This window comes from Oryx dammah, unplaced genomic scaffold, assembly GCF_014754425.2.
Source record: "Oryx dammah isolate SB20612 unplaced genomic scaffold, SCBI_Odam_1.1 HiC_scaffold_16, whole genome shotgun sequence".
Lineage (NCBI taxonomy): Eukaryota > Metazoa > Chordata > Mammalia > Artiodactyla > Bovidae > Oryx > Oryx dammah.
This window is the reverse complement of record NW_024070200.1, coordinates 47677793-47694070: the sequence shown is the minus strand read 5'-3', so window position 1 is coordinate 47694070 and position 16278 is coordinate 47677793. Positions and strand designations below refer to the sequence as shown.

General features: G+C 40.5%; 1 non-coding gene across 1 annotated transcript; it reads right to left on the bottom strand.

The window, feature by feature from the left end:
• Nucleotides 1–3157: 3157 nt before the first annotated feature.
• On the bottom strand, nt 3158–3230 carry TRNAG-CCC. The gene has a single exon. It is a non-coding gene; the product is annotated as a tRNA-Gly (tRNA).
• Nucleotides 3231–16278: the final 13048 nt, after the last annotated feature.

Genomic DNA, 16278 nt, shown 5'->3' with positions numbered 1-16278 from the left:
GGTGGAGGAGCTGCACTGAACACCCAGCGTGTCCCTTGAAAAGCTACTGACAACCACAAATGACTGAAACTGGTATAAGAAGAAAATAGCAATCCGAATATTATTGTATCTAGTAAAGACTTTGGGTTTATCGTTTAAAAACAAAATCTTTGCAAACACATACACATAGGCAACATTCTTAGAGGCAAATTTATAGCTGTGTAAATATTTATATTATAAAGGAAAAAATGTCTAAAGTCAAGCTTCCATCTTAAGGATCTAGAAAAAGAAGAGCAAATTAAACTCAACATAAGTAGAGGGAAAGAAATAAGAGTGGAAATCAATAAAATAGGAGACAGGCAAACATTAGAGAAAATCAATGAGGCCAAAAGCTGGTTCTCTGAGATGATCAATAAAACTGATCAACTTCTAGATAGACTGATCAAGAAAAAAGAAAGGAAGACACAAATTGCCAACACATTTTGACTTAAGTTTGTTTTACTCTTATGTTAAACATCCACGTAAGTCTAAAGTCCAATCTGAAAAACAAGTTATATTCAGACAAGTATGGCTTCTCCCCTTTTCTCTTCCACCCTGTTCCCTTCCTCTCCTATAGGTAATCAGTTTATTTATACTCTAGCTTATCCAGACCATATTTTGGTGTAAAAAAAATCCATGGCATAAGGAAAATATATAAATATAGTGAATATATTTATAGTATTGTTTTGAGGAATGTTGTGTTTCACAGAGAGGCACATCTCAAGGGGTGGTTTAAGATTCTTCTGAATATAGTCATGTTCAAATATAATCAATACCTCTGAACAAAAAACCTTCAGTGTGTTCAAAAATACAGGCAAGTGTGTGTTCAATAGATCAATAAATATGATTGCATTAGATAAATATCCGTAGACAATAGACAAGGGCTTTGCCTTGACTCTGCAGAGGGAGAGTTCTATCATTTTGTTGACTGTCAAGTGATAAAGCATTTGACCACGTGAATTAGATTTTTGTGCAAAATTTGTTCAGTTTATTTTCTAAAGTCCTGTCTTATATTCCAAGGTTTCCACTAATTCCAAGGGATGAAGATTCCCTTTATAATCTGGCTAGTAATGTTCATAGCCCTATACCATCTGTGGACAAGTGCATCCCAGCTGGGGGATGGGTCTTTCAAAAGTCTTTTGTTGTCAGTGCTTAAATGTGTTGCTCTTTTCGTTTTATAAATTGATGAGCTGTCACTAAAAATCTTGACTCAAGCTATAATTGTTCGTTTTCTCCTAAGATAAAATGTAATATCATGACCGATAATATAACTCCTGAATTGTTCTCAGCGGCCGTATGGTGAACAGACTTACCAGGTATGATAGGTACTGGTAATAATTCCTGATTCTGCTATGATTGTATAAACACTTGCATAACTTGATCCAGTTGTTTGCATTTGTTTTCAAATTAGAGGTGATAGTGTTCTAGTAACTTATCATTACTCTGAACTTATAGTTTATATCTGGTAGAGGCTTTCTGCTACTTACCCTTTTTTGGCAGCTGTATTTAGTTGCTAACCTGAAGAGAAATCTTATTTAGGAGATGAGTGGAAAACAGGAGACATCAAGAGTACAAGAGTTTGGATCAGCCTCTCTTTGGTTCGGCACTCGTTACATGTACAAAAATACCCTTAGGGGCATATTAAGGAGAATACCAATTTGCTGGTAGAGCTTTATATGTATAATAAAGGCTGGAATATAGAGAAATACACTTTGAGTTAGAGACAAAATTCTCCTTTTGTGTTTTAGGTCGTTGTATAGACAAAGACTCATTTTTTAAATTTAACATATACATATAGTTATTTCTGTCCCAAATCTCCAAAGCATGAGTGTCAAAAAATAAAATCAAGTGAGTATTAAAATATAATGTATTTGTTATTGTCTATAATAATTACAGAACTATTACACTGTAATACCCAGAAAATATAAGTAGAAAATTTCAATAGATCTACAAATTTACAATACTATTTGAGTTTCATAAGGACCAATTTATTAAAGGCATGGTTGGCTTATAACACAACCTAATTTTTATTTTATTTCATTAAAATTTAAAATACAATTTAAGCCCCTGTTTATTTATAATCTTCATATGTTACAAATTTTATATGTTCTACTGTAAGAGAACAATGATCTCACCTTTCAAATAATCATGTTAAAAAAAATTCAATACATAGGACTGAATTCACCATCTAAACATTACAGGTGTAGAATTCCATGGGATTATGTACCTTCATTTTGTTATGCAACAGTCACAACCATCCATCCCCAGAACTCCTTTTATCTTACATAACTGAAACTCTTTACCCAATAAACAGTAGTTCCCAGCTCTTCCTTCCCACAGCCCCTGGCAACCACTATTCTACTTCTTGTGTCCATGAATTTGATGACTCTAGGTACTTTCTCTAAGTGAAACTGTACAATATTTGTCTTTTTGAGACTGGCTTATTTCACTAAACATAGTGGTCTCAGGATTCACCCAAGTGGTAGCAGGTAGCAGGATTTCCTTCCTTTCTAAGACCATAATTTCCCATTGTGTCGATAACTTCACGTTTTGTTTTCTACTCACCTATTGATTGGAAGGACTGATGTTGAAGCTGAAACTTCAATACTTTGGCCACCTGATGCGAAGAGCTGACTCATTGGAAAAGACACTGGTGCTGAGAAAGATTGAAGGCAAGAGGAGAAGGGGTCGACAGAGGATGAGATGATTGGATGGCATCACTGACTCAATGGATATGAATTTAGGTGGACTCCGGGAGTTGGTGATGGACAGGGAGGCCTGGCGTGCTGCAGTCCATGGGGTCACAAAGAGCCAGACATGACTGAGTGACTGCACTGAACGGATTGATAGACACTGAGTTGCTTCCCCCTTTTGGCTATTGTAAATACTGCTGCTATAAATGTGGGTGTACAAATATCTCTTTGACAGTCTGATTTCAATTATTTTGAATTATATACTCAGGAGTGGAATTGATGGATCATATGGAAACTCTGTTTTTCATTTCTTTTTTAAAAAATATTTATTTATTTATTTGATTTGCGCCAGGTCCCAGTTGCAGCATGTGGGATTTTCAATGCAGTATGCAGGAAGATCTTTAGTTGCAGTGAGCAAACTGCTAGTTGCAGCAGTTGGGACCTAATTCCCTGGCCAGGGATGGAACCTGGGTTCCCTGCATTGGGAGTGCAGAGTCTTAGCCACTGGACCACTAGGGACGTCTCCTGTTTTTAATTTCTTGAGGGACCACCATATTATTATACCATTTTATATTCACAACAAGGATTCTAATTTCTCCACGTCCTCATCAACATTCATTTTCTGTTTGTTTGTTTTTTTTCATGGTAGCCATCCTAGTGGACATGAGGTGATATCTCATTGCAGGTTTGTTTTTAATATTTTTTTATTTGACTGCATCATGTTGGATCATCCACTGTGGTGCCCAGACTCTCTAGCTGTGGTGTGCAGGCCTAGCCGCTCCATGAATGTGGGATCCTAGTTCCCCTATCAGGGATAGAAACCATTGCATTGCAAGGTAGATTCTTAACCAAAGGACCAGCAAGGAAGTCCTCTCTTATTGTGGTTTTGATTTCATTTTCCTGATGGTTAGTGATGAACATCTTTTCTGTGGGCCATCTGTATGTCTTCTTTGGAAAAATGTCTATTCAGATTTTCTGCCCATCTTTTTAATTGTTTTTTTTTTTTTTTTTTTGATGCTGATTTGTATGAGTTCTTCATGTATTGGGTGTATTAACCCCTCATTGGATACATAATTTGCAAATATCTTCTTCCATTCAGTAGCTTGCCTTTTTGTTTTGTTGACAGTTTCCTTCATTGTGGAAAAGCTTTTTAGCTTTTGGTGTGATCTCATTTGTTTATTTCTGCATTTGTTGCCCTCATCTGAAGAAACATATCTAAAAATATGGCTAACACCAATGTCAAGGAGCAGACTGCTTATGATTTCTTCTAGGAGTTCTATGGCTTCAAGTCTTACATTTAAGTCTTTAACCCACTTTGATTTTATTTTTGTATATGATGTGAGAAAGTAGTCCAGTTTGATTCCTTTGTATGTAGCAATCCAGTTTTCCCAGCATCATTTGTTGAAGAAACTTTCTTTTCCCCATTGTATAGTCTTGCCTCTTTAGTCATAAATTAATTGACCATATAAATGTGGGTTTGTTTCTAGGCTCTCTGTTCTATGATCTAGGTGTCTGCTTTTATGCCATACTGTTTTGATTATTATAGTTTTGTGAACTTTTCTGTTGTGCTGGGGCTGACTACTGTGGGCATGCTGGTAGGCAGGATTAGCTCCTGGCCTGTTGGCTGCCAGGTCCTGCCTCATATTGCACAGTCTGAAAGGTCCCAGGGCTAGTGCCAGCCAACTGGTGGGTGGATAATGTCCTTGTGCTAATAAGCTTGAGAGAAGACTCCAACATGGCACTTGCTGATACCAGTGCCCTCACGGTAGAACACATTCCCCCAGATTGCTGCCACCAGCATCTACATCTCTAAGGGGACTTCTAGTTGCCTCCTGCCTCCTGCCCCTCTGGGGAGCTCTCCAAGATCAGCAAGTGTGTCTGATCCGGGCTTCTTTCAAATTACTGCCTCTGAGTTGAGACTTGGAGCATGTAGGTTTTATATGGGCCCTTTAAGCATGAAATGTCTGTTTTCTACAGCCCTCAGACTTTCCTGTATGCAAGCCCTGCTGGCCTTCAAAGCCAATTGTTACTGGGTCTTGTCTTCCCAGTGTAGGAATCCCAGGCCCAAGAGCTCAGTTAGGGCTCAGAGCTCTCACTCTCAGGGGAGAACCTCCACAATTGTGGTTATTCTTCTGTATGTGGGCCACCTCCCTAGGGGTATGGGTTTTGACTACGCTGCATTTATGCACTTACCTGTCTCATTGTGGTTCCTTCTTTCTTTATTTGCAGAAAATCTTTTCTGCTAGTATTCATGTTGTCCTTATAAATAGTTGTTCTGTAAATAGTTCTAATTTTGGTGTGCCCCTGGGAGGAGATAAGTTCAGGATCTTCTTGGCAGTGTTGGCCACACCTGCTCAATTTTTTTTTTTAATGCTTTGGGACATCCATTCTGGAAACCATCATCATTCATTCATTTCAGAATTATTTACTGAGTGCCTCTCATGTGACAAAACTGTTCTAGGTTCTGGAGATACAGCGTGGAACAGAATAGAGAAGTAGGCTTTACTGAGCTTCCATTCAGGTGGAAGATAGGGAAGACAGGCAGCAAGCACATAATGAATAATTATGTTGGGAGATGAAATACCATATGAAAAAGAGCAGAGTAGGGAGATAGATGATGCTGGGAGAGGGGTCTTATATAGAATGATCAAGAAGGGCCTTGCTAAAGAGGAGACTCGAGGGGCTTCTCTGGTGGTCCAGTAGTTGAGAATCCACCTTCCAGTGCAGGGGACACAGATTCAACCACTGATCAGGGAACTAAGATCTCATATGCCTCAGGGCAGCTAAGCCTGCATGGCACAACTAATTAACCCTAGTGCCACAACTAGAGAGAACCCATGTGCCATAATGAAGCCCCAACACAGCCAAAAGAAATTTTTTTGATTAAAAAAAAAAGGTGAGAGAGATGAGATTTGAGCAGGGCCTTAAACTAAATAGTGGAGTAAGCCCTTCACTATCTGGTGGACGAACGTTCCTCATGGAAGGAATAGTCAGTAAGGATGTTGAGATATGTGGTCACACATTAAAAGTGAGGCTTTTCAGCATGATCATGAATTTTCAGCAGTCAGTTCATGTGCAACTTCAGAGATAGAAGAAAGTTGGAAACAACCTGGGTTGGAGTCTTGCCAGAGGAGCTGAGAGTTTAAGGAAGTGGTTATCGTGATGTGATACCCAGAGGCTAAACTGTGTAATGAGGGTTGCTGGTGGAAGGGGGCTGGAGACCAGATGGCAGAAGCACATAGAGAAAGTGGTGTCAGTGCATTGCAGGTTCCTACAGGGATGACATATTGATGGAGCAAGAAATATAGGAGGAAGTGGTCAGAGAGTACAGTGCTTAAGAATTGAAATGTTGGGGGTAAAAGATGATAAAGGTGGGACTTCCCTGGTGGTCCAGTGGCTAAGATCCTGAGCTCCCAATGTAGGGAGCCTGAGTTCAATCCCTGGTCATGGAACTAGATCCTTCGTGCCCCAGTGGGAAGATCCCACGTGCCACAAAGAAGACCGAGTCCAGTGAAATAAATAAGTATTTAAAAAAAAAAAAAAAAAAAGATGACAAGGGCTACAATAAAACCACACTTTGTCCAGGAATGTGCCTTGCATGAGAGTGCCAGGCAAGAGGGCCACCAGGGGAAAAAAGTCTTATCCACATTCCCTTCACCACTCGGGTGCCTGGGGCTTTGTTACCCAGAAGTGATGCCTTTTTCTAATTTATCCCAGTGTGCTCTAGAGTCTAATCAGTAGCCTTTGGTTCAGCAGCATTCCTGGGGAGAGCTAGGATTCATTTAGAGAAAGAAGGTAAAGGCTAAGGGAACACTGAGAGGAAAGGTTCATGATGCCAGGGAGCTTGCTGATGAGAGACTCTGAGTCCCAGAGGTCTGGTGGCAGGTTCAGGGGTAAAAACTATTAGAAGGGAAAAAAAAGAAGAAGAAAAACTTTATAAGCTTGGAAAGGGTGGAACTCTTAAACAAGATTTTTAAAATTATAAAGGCAAAAAAAAAAAAAAAATCAAGGGATTTGACCATTTAAAGGTTTGAGTTCCATAGAGTGCTCCAGAAACAAAGACTAATGAGTCTCAGACTAATGATAGTCTGAGAAAAATCTGTGCAAAGCCAAGAGCAGAGTCATACCTAGAACATTCAAGAACTGTAGATCAACAAGAAAAAGACAGGAAACTCAATTTTTAAAGTGGGCAAAGGATTTGCTAGAAAATGCACTGAAGGGGAAACACACCAGGCTAGTAAACACAGGAAGGGATATTCTGTCTTACCAGTAACGAGAAAAATGCAAATCAAAACAACTGACACTGCTTTACAAAAGGAAGAAGTTAGATGTTATCAAGTTCTGGAGAATATGGGGGAATGAAGAGCCCTCGTGTCTTGCTGGTATGACATAAAGTGGTGCAACTGTCTGGAGAGTAGTCTGACAGTAGTCTGACAGTACTTAGTAAAATTAAGAATGCACACTCCCAATATTTCCCTAGTGGACCAGTGATTAAAATGGCTGTGCTTCTGCTGCAGGGGGAGTAGGTTCAATCCCTGGTTGGGGAACTAAGAGCCCACATGTTGCATGGCATGGTCAAAAAAAAAAGGATGAAAGAAAAAAGGAATACACACTTTTGGGGGAAGGGATAGTTAAGGAGTTTGGGATTGACATGGTACCTTTCAATATGTATGCTGTTTTTAAAATGGATGACCAACAAGGACCTACTGTATAGCACAGGGAACTCTGCTCAATATTATGTAACAACCTAAATAGGGAAAGAATTTGAAAGAGAATAGACATATATATGTACAACTGAATTACTTTGCTGTGCACTAGAAACTATCATAACAGTGTTAATCAACTATACTCCAATCTAGAATAAAAAGTTTTTAAAAATGTTTTGAACCACTGGGTGAAAAAATACACACTCCCTATGGTGTGCTGTACTCAGATGCATCCAGGTCTTTGCGACCCCATGGACTGTAGCCCACAAAGCTCCTCTGGCCATGGGATTTTCCAGGCAAGAATACTGGAATGGGTTGCCACTGCCTTCTCCCCGGGTTCTTCCCTCCCCAGGGATCAAACCTGCGTCTCCTGCATTGGCAGGTGGATTCTTTACCACTGAGCCACCTGAGAAGAAATATATATATATATACTCTTTTTCAGATTATTTCCTCTTATAGGTTATTATGTATAATTAAAAAAAATTTGGGGGGGTGTATAAGCCTTTGACTGTGTGGATCACAACAAACGGTGGAAAATTCTCAAAGAGATGGGAATACCAGACCACCTTATCTGCCACCTGAAAAATCTGTATGCAGGTCAAGAAGCAACAGTTAGAACTGGACATGGAACAACAGACTGGTTCCAAATAGGGAAAGGAGTCCGTCAAGGTTGTATATTGTCACCCTGCTTATTTAACTTATATGCAGAGTACCTCATGAGAAACACTGGGCTGGATGAAGCACAAGCTGGAATCAAGACTGCTGGGAGAAATATCAATAATCTCAGATATGCAGATGACAGCGCTCTTATGGCAGAAAGCGAAGAACTAAAGAACCTCTTGTTGAAAGTGAAAGAAGAGAGTGAAAAAGTTGGCTTAAAGCTCAACATTCAGAAAACGAAGATCATGGCATCCGGTCCCATCACCTCATGGCAAATAGATGGAGAAACAGTGGAAACAGTGACAGACTTCATTTTCTTGGGCTCCAGAATCACTGCAGATGGTGACTGCAGCCTTGAAATTAAAAGACGCTTGCTCCTTGGAAGAAAAGATATGACCAACCTAGATAGCATATTGAAACACAGAGACATTACTTTGCCAACAAAGGTCCGTCAAGTCAAGGCTATGGTTTTTCCAGTGATCATGTATGGATGTGAGAGCTGGACTGTGAAGAAAGCTGAGCACCAAAGAATTGATGCTTTTGAACTGTGGTGTTGGAGAAGACTCTTGAGAGTCCCTTGGACTGCAGGAGATCCAACCAGTCCATTCTAAAGGAGATCAGTCCCGACTGTTCATTGGAAGGACTGATGTTGAAGCTGAAACTGCAATACTTTGGCCACCTGATGCAAAGAACTGAGTCATTTGAAAACAGCCTGATGCTGGGAAAGATTGAGGGCAGGAGGCAAAGGGGACGACAGAGGATGAGATGGTTGGATGGCATCACTGATTTGATGGACATGAGTTTGAGCAGGCTCCAGGAGTTGGTGATGGACAGGGAAGCTTGGCGTGCTGCAGTCCATGGGGTCGCAGAGAGTCGGACACGACTGAGCGCCTGAACTGAACTGACAGCTGATTTACAATGTAGTGCCAGTTTCAGTGTACATACTTTTAAAGTTACACAATTGATGTCTTATTTAAATGGTGTCCTGTTTTTTACTTTTTTACACTCAGCTTGTAAATTTCTGAGATCTTACCATGTTGCTTCATGGAATCTAGGTCTTTCCCCCTGATATCATTCAATCTAAAACCTAGCCTCTATTCTTTCTCCTTTCTGCTAGTGTTGGATCTAGCTGGCTTCCAGGTCCTTTTTATGACACACAAGGTTGTTGTAAACCTTAGAAACCTTTGCAAGACAGTTTTGGGGGAGGTGAGGTGGGGAGCGGGTATACTCAAGAGAGAGATTGCTGTGTTGGGCTTCCCAGGTGGTGCTAGTGGTGAAGAATCAGTATTCTTGCCTGGAAAATTCCATGGACAGAGGAGTCAGGTGGGCTACAGTCCATGGGGTCATAAAGAGTCGGACATGACTGAGCTACTGAGCCCACACTATTTTATATATATATCCTTACACTTATATATACATACATACACACACACACACACACACACACATATATATGGGCTTCCCTGGTAGCTCAGCTGGTAAAGAATCTACCTACCAGGAGACCTCAGCATGATTCCTGGGTCAGGAAGACCCCCCTGGAGAAGGGATATGTACTCATTCCAGTATTCTTGGGTTCCCTGGTGGCTCAGACAGTAAAGAATCTGTCTGCAATGTGGGAGACCTGGGTTCAATCCTTGGGTTGGGAAGATCCCCTGGAGGAGAGCATGGCAACCCACTCCAGTATTCTTGCCTGGAGAATCCCCACGGACAGAGTAGCCTGCCGAGCAAAGAGGTGGACATGATTGAGCAACTAAGCACAGCACAGCACATATATTTATAAAAGTGAATCACTGTGCTATACATCTGAAACTAACACAGTATTGTATATCAACTATACTTCAATAAAAATAAGTAAAAGTATGTACAAAAAATAAAATGTCATATATTTTCAAGACCAGACATGTATCTTAATAAATGTGGTTGGTAGATTTGGAAGGTTATAGCATAGGTGCCTATAAGAACAGCAAAACAGGAGGACAAATAATAAAATAAAAGAGACTTTGTACAAATCAACTGAGGAAGAAAATCTAAATGTTATGTACCTGAAATAAAACAAAAATAGAATGACGGTATTTGACATTAATATTGTTTTAGCTAGCTATTGATGCAAAACAAACTGCCATGAAACTTAGTGACTTAAAGAAAAAAACCTTGAAGTAGATCTTAAAATATTTGGGTCAAGAATGTGGCCAGGCCCCAGGTTCGATCCCTGATCAGGAAAGTAAAGTCTTTCAAGCCTCATAGTGCAGCCAAAAAAAAAGAATTTGAGCAAGGCTGATTCTTCAGCTTCCACATGGTATTGACAAGGTCACTAGGTGACATTCAGGTGGCAGCTGGGCTAGGCTGGAAGGTCCAAGAAGGTTTCATTCTCAGGCCTCGTGCCCTGGGGGGAATAACTGCAAACCAAATTGGGCTCAATTTGGTTTTTCTACTTTTAGGTAGTTCCCAGGTTCCCTCACATTTTCTTCCCAGGTGGGCAGTCAGATTTTATACAGTCAGATTTAATATGGTGTCTAAGGGCTTCAGTAGAGCGTGTTTCAGAGAACAAGGCAGAAACTGCAAAGCTTCTTCTGACTCATCCTGGGAAACCCCACAGCTTCCCTGTTGCCTCAGTATATTGGTTACAAGGCTCAATAAGAATTTCTGAACCCTGGAGGGATCAGGGAGTTTCTTAGTCTGCTCAGACTACTGTAACAGAGTACTCTCGACTGGTGGTTTCGTCAGTCACCAAGTCGTGTCTGACTCTTTGTGACCCCATGGATTGCAGCCTGCCCGGCTTCTCTGTCCATGGGATTTTCCAGGCAAGGTGGGTTGCCATTTCCTTCTCCAACTCTAGACTGGGTGGCTTACAAACAACAGAAATGTATTTCTCACCTTTCTGGAGGCTGGGAAGTCCAAGATCCAGTTGCCAGGAGGTTTAGTGCCTGGTGAGAACCCACTTCCTGGTTCACGGGCAGCTGTCTTCTCATTGTGTCCTCATGGTAGGAGTAGGGGAGCTCTCTGGAGTCTCTTTTGATAAAGGCACTAGTCCCATTCCTGAGGGTTCCACCCACATGATCCAATCACGTCCAAATACCATCACTCTGGGAGTTAGATTCCAACATACAAACCTGGGGGTGGGGGGGGGGGGGGGGCACAGGCATTCCCTAGTGGCTCAGCCTGTAAAGAATCTGCCCCAAATGTGGGAGACCAGGGTTCAATCCATGGATAGGGAAGATCCTCTGGAGAACGGAAAGGCTACCGCTCCAGTATTCTTGCTTGGAGAATTCCATGGACATAGGAGCCTGGTAGGCTACAGTCCATGGGGGAGGGTCACAAAGAGTCGGACACAACTCAGTAATTTTCACTCACTAAACAATTAGTCTGTAGGTAGCACTGAAGATCTGATTAGAGTTCATTATAATGCAATTGATAAGGAAATTTTACTTCTGTTTATAATGGTATAATTTATTAATTGCTGTAAGTTATAAATAACGTGAAAAAAGAAAAAAAAATCCCTTATATCCAGAAAATAAAACATTAAAGAACTGTTGTTGTTTTTGTTTTAGTCACTCAGCAGTGCCCGACTCTTTGTGACCCCATGGACTGTAACCCACCAGGCTACTCTGTCCATGGAATTTCCCAGGCAAGAATAGTGAAATGGGTGGCCATTTCCTCCTCCCAAAGATCTTCCTGACCCAGGGATCAAAGCTCCATCTCCTGCACTGACAGCGGATTCTTTACCATTGAACCGCCTGGGAAGAACTAGCAAAGTTTTAGACAGATCATAACAATTTTATAGTCATCCTCATCAGTTTTTTCAGTCCTGTATAGTTAATTTTTGTTCTGCTTTATGTTGAGTTAACCAGCTTTATGAATCCATCAGTTTCTTTACTAGAGTTCTGGAAATTCTTACCCAGTCCAGTGATAAGATCTCAGAGTTATCAGAAACTTGTACTCCAGAGTATTTGTCAGAGTCTTTTCCATGAATCTCTTTGAGGATTAAGTACTTTTGGATTGTTCAGTTCAGTCACTCAGCCTTGTCCGACTCTTTGAGATCCCATGGACTGCAGCACGCCAGGCCTCCCTGTCCATCACCAACTCCCAGAACCTACCCAAACTCATGTCCTTTGAGTCGGTGATGCCATCCAACCATCTCATCCTCTGTTGTCCCCTTTTCCTCCTGCCTTCAATCTTTCCCAGCATCAGGCTCTTTTCAAATGACTCAGTTCTTTGCATCAGGTGGCAAAAGTATTGCAGTTTCAGCTTCAACATCAGTCCTTCCAATGAACACTCAGGATTGACCTATTTTAGGACGGATTGGTTGGATCTCCTTACAGTCCAAGGGACTCTCAAGAGTCTTCTCCAACACCACAGTTCAAAAGCATCAATTCTTTGGCACTCAGGTTTCTTTATAGTCCAACTCTCACATCCATACATGACCACTGGAAAAACCATAGCCTTGACTAGACAGACCTTTGGTGTCAAAGTGATGTCTCTGCTTTTAATATGCTATCTAGGTTGGTCATAACTTTTCTACCAAGAAGTGTCTTTTAATTTCAAGGCTGCAGTCACCATCTGCAGTGATTTTGGAGCCTAAGAAAATGAAGCCTGTCACTGTTTCCACTGTTCCCCCATCTATTTGCCATGAAGTGATGGGACTGGATGCCATGATCTTAGTTTTCTGAATGCTGAGCTTTAAACCAACTTTTTCATGCTCCTCTTTCATGCTCCTTTTTCACTTTCATCAGGATGATCTTTAGTTCCTCTTCACTTTCTGCCATAAAGGTGGTGTCATCTGCATATCTGAGGTTAATGAAGTTATTTCTCCTGGCGATCTTGATTCCAGCTTGTGCTTCATCCAGCCTGGCGTTTTTCATGATGTACTCTGCATATAAGTTAAATAAGCAGGGTGACAATATGCAGCCTTGATGTACTCTTTCTCCTGTTTGGAACCAGTCTGTTGTTCCGTGTCCAGTTCTAACTGTTGCTTCCTGATCAGCGTACAGGTTTCTCAAGAGGCAGGTCAGGTGGTCTGGTATTCCCATCTCTTTCAGAATTTTCCATAGATAGTAAGGACATTAACAAATTTCTAGGAGTTTTACACAATTGATGAAACATTTAAATATAGTTGAGAATATTTATTCATTTATTTATTTGGCTGTGTTGGGTCTTAGTTGCAGCAGGCAGGATCTCCATTGCATCATGCAGGATCTTTCATTGATGTACACCGACCCCCTAGTTATAGCACACAGGCTCAATAGTTGCAGCTCGGGGGCTTAGCTACTCCAAGGTATGTGGGATCTTAATTCCCCGACCAGGGATAGAACCCAAGTCCCCTGAATTTCAAGGCGGTTTCTTAACCATTGGACAACCAGAGGAGTCCCTGAAAGATTTGTATTAATAACATAAATCCAACAAATATAATCTAAGGAAGGTTAAACATCTTTTTTTTTAACAATGCTGCCCATGCAATTTAACATGAAAAATAAATCTAATCAATTTAACATCTCTCTTTCTATCAGATGAGAAAACAAATCCTTTGCGATTTTCTAGGAGACTTCTGGGAAATCTCAAAGTTACTCTGAAGTCAAAAAGACTTTATTTAGAATTTTATTTTTTAAAGTTTGTCAAAATGCCAAAAGGTTTGAACACTTGATTAAATAGGATCATAGATCACTAAGAAACAATAGTTACATATTCATTTACCAAAGTGACAATAAAAGATATCAAAGGCAAATATAGGAAACAAAATACTTGAGACAGAAAAAAAAAACACCTTAGCTCTTTTAATATTGAGAAGATTTGGTTTTATAACTAATCAAAGACCTAATGAAGTCAACAAGAAGCACAGGAAATTATATTTTGATAAGCCATCAAATCTGTATTTCCTAGGAAAATTATTCATCATACTTAAAAATACAAAAACAGCACCCTTTTTACAATATCTCATTAACAGCAGACCAATAATCCAAGAAAATTGTATCCTTGTAACAGAAAGAAAACAAAAATCTACTTTTGCATTTGTACACTATTGATATTAAAGTTCATTTAATCCTTACAATAAGACTAGTCAGTTTAGCTGGCTTGATCCCCATGAGATTCTCCCTCTCCCTCTCCCTCTCTCCCTCCCTCTCTCCTTCTCCCTCTTTAGGCCACCAGCTAGGTATAAACACAGAAAACATATTTCACTAATTTTTATTAGTTGATTCTCATCCTTGCCTTATTTTTTTTTTCTTAATCTGAATTATGTTTCCAGCAAGTGGAACAGTTAAAATTACCTGCTCATGAGGGCTAAAGCTTTTTACCCCTTCCTGGAGAAGAATTATAAGAATTTTTATTTGCCCTGATATATACTATTATGGAGAATGTGGACTAAATTTAGGGCCAGCAACTCTATAGAAAAAGCAAGTATCAGTTTGTTTCCAAAGAGCCTCTTTTCCCCCTTTTTATTCCTTTTAGTCTCAGATGGCTCTGTTAGCTGAGAGTTATCTCCTTGGATGTTTGTATTTCAAAGATTCAGTAAGATGTATGTCTCCAGGAGACAGAGAAGATGTAGATTTCCTCTAAAGAGGAATTCAAGGGGCCTGTTTGCTTATTATCAGAAATCTAGGGCAATCACTATTAAATTCTCCCTTCCTTTTCTTCTTAATGATAGGACAATTAGTTTCCCCATGTCCTGACTGTTCACAGAATCTGAAAGTGTCCTGAGGTAAATAAGAATGATTCTGTGGTTGGCGAAGACACTGAGTCATTAAAAAAAATTTATGGACTTTATTCTTGGGGCAGTTTTCCATTCACAGCAAAATTCAGTGGAAGGTACAGAGGTTTCCAACATACCCCCTGTACACACACAGGCATAGCTTCCTCCACTATCAACACCCCCACCTGAGTGATGCACCTGTTATAATTAATGAACCTACACATCATTGTCATCCAGCGTCCATGGTCTGCATTCAGATTCACTTTGGCTGTACCTTCTATGCTTGGGGACACATGTATAATGACAGGTATCCGGCACTACATCAGAATAGTTTCACTGCCCCCCAAAATCCTTTGTGTTCTACCCATTCGTCCCTCCTCCAAATTCCTGGCAACCACTGATCTTTTTCCTGTCTCCGTAGTTTTGCCTTTCCCAGAATGATATATAGTTGGAAGCATTCAGTCTATAGCCTTTTCAGATTGTACTTCTTTCATTTAGAAGTACATATTTGTTGGGGAATAAAAGGTACTCCTCAACCCTCTTAGGGTCCTTGGCTGGATTTGAAAATTAAACTGACAAAGACAGATTAACAAGAGGACTTCCCTCATGGTCCAGTGATTAAGACTCCAAGCTGCCAATGCAGGGGGCCCAGGTTTGATCCCTGGTAGGGCTTCCCTGATGGCTCAGATGGTAAAAAATCTACCTGAAATGCAGGAGACCTGGATTTAATCCCTGGGTCAGGAAGATCCCCTGGAGAAGGGAATGACTGCCCACTTCAGTATTCTTGGAGAATCCCAGGACAGAGGAGCCTGGTGGGCTACAGTCCATGGACTCGAAAAGAGTCGGATGCAAATGAGTGACTTATACTTCCACTTTGCTTTTTCAGCCATTATTTCTTTAAAAAAGCTTTCTGCCCCTTTCTGTCTCTCTTTCTTTTTCCCTGGAGCTTCCACAATGCATATGTTATCTCATTTGATGGTATCCTGGTAAGTCCTGAATGTATTCACTTTTTGCATTCTTTAGTTTCCTTTTGTTTTCTCATGATTAACTGATTTTTTTGGTGATACTTGTAGACTTACACAACTATTTGTAAGGCCTCCCCAGACAGCCATTTTGCTTTTTTGCATTTCTTTTCCATGGGGATGGTCTTGATCCCTGTCTCCTGTACAATGTCATGAACCTCATCCCATAGTTCATCAGGCACTCTATGTATCAGATCTAGGCCCTTAAATCTATTTCTCACTTCCACTGTATAATCACAAGGGATTTGATTTAGGTCATACCTGAATGGTCTAGCGGTTTTCCCTACTTTCTTCAATTTAAGTCTGAATTTGGTAATGAGTTCATGATCTGAGCCACAGTCAGCTCCTGGTCTTGTTTTGCTGACTGTATAGAGCTTCTCCATCTTTGGCTGCAAATAATATAATCAATCTGATTTCGGTGTTGACCATCTGGTGATGTCCATGTGTAGAGTCTTCTCTTGTGTTGTTGGAAGAGGGTGTTTGCTATGACCAGTGCT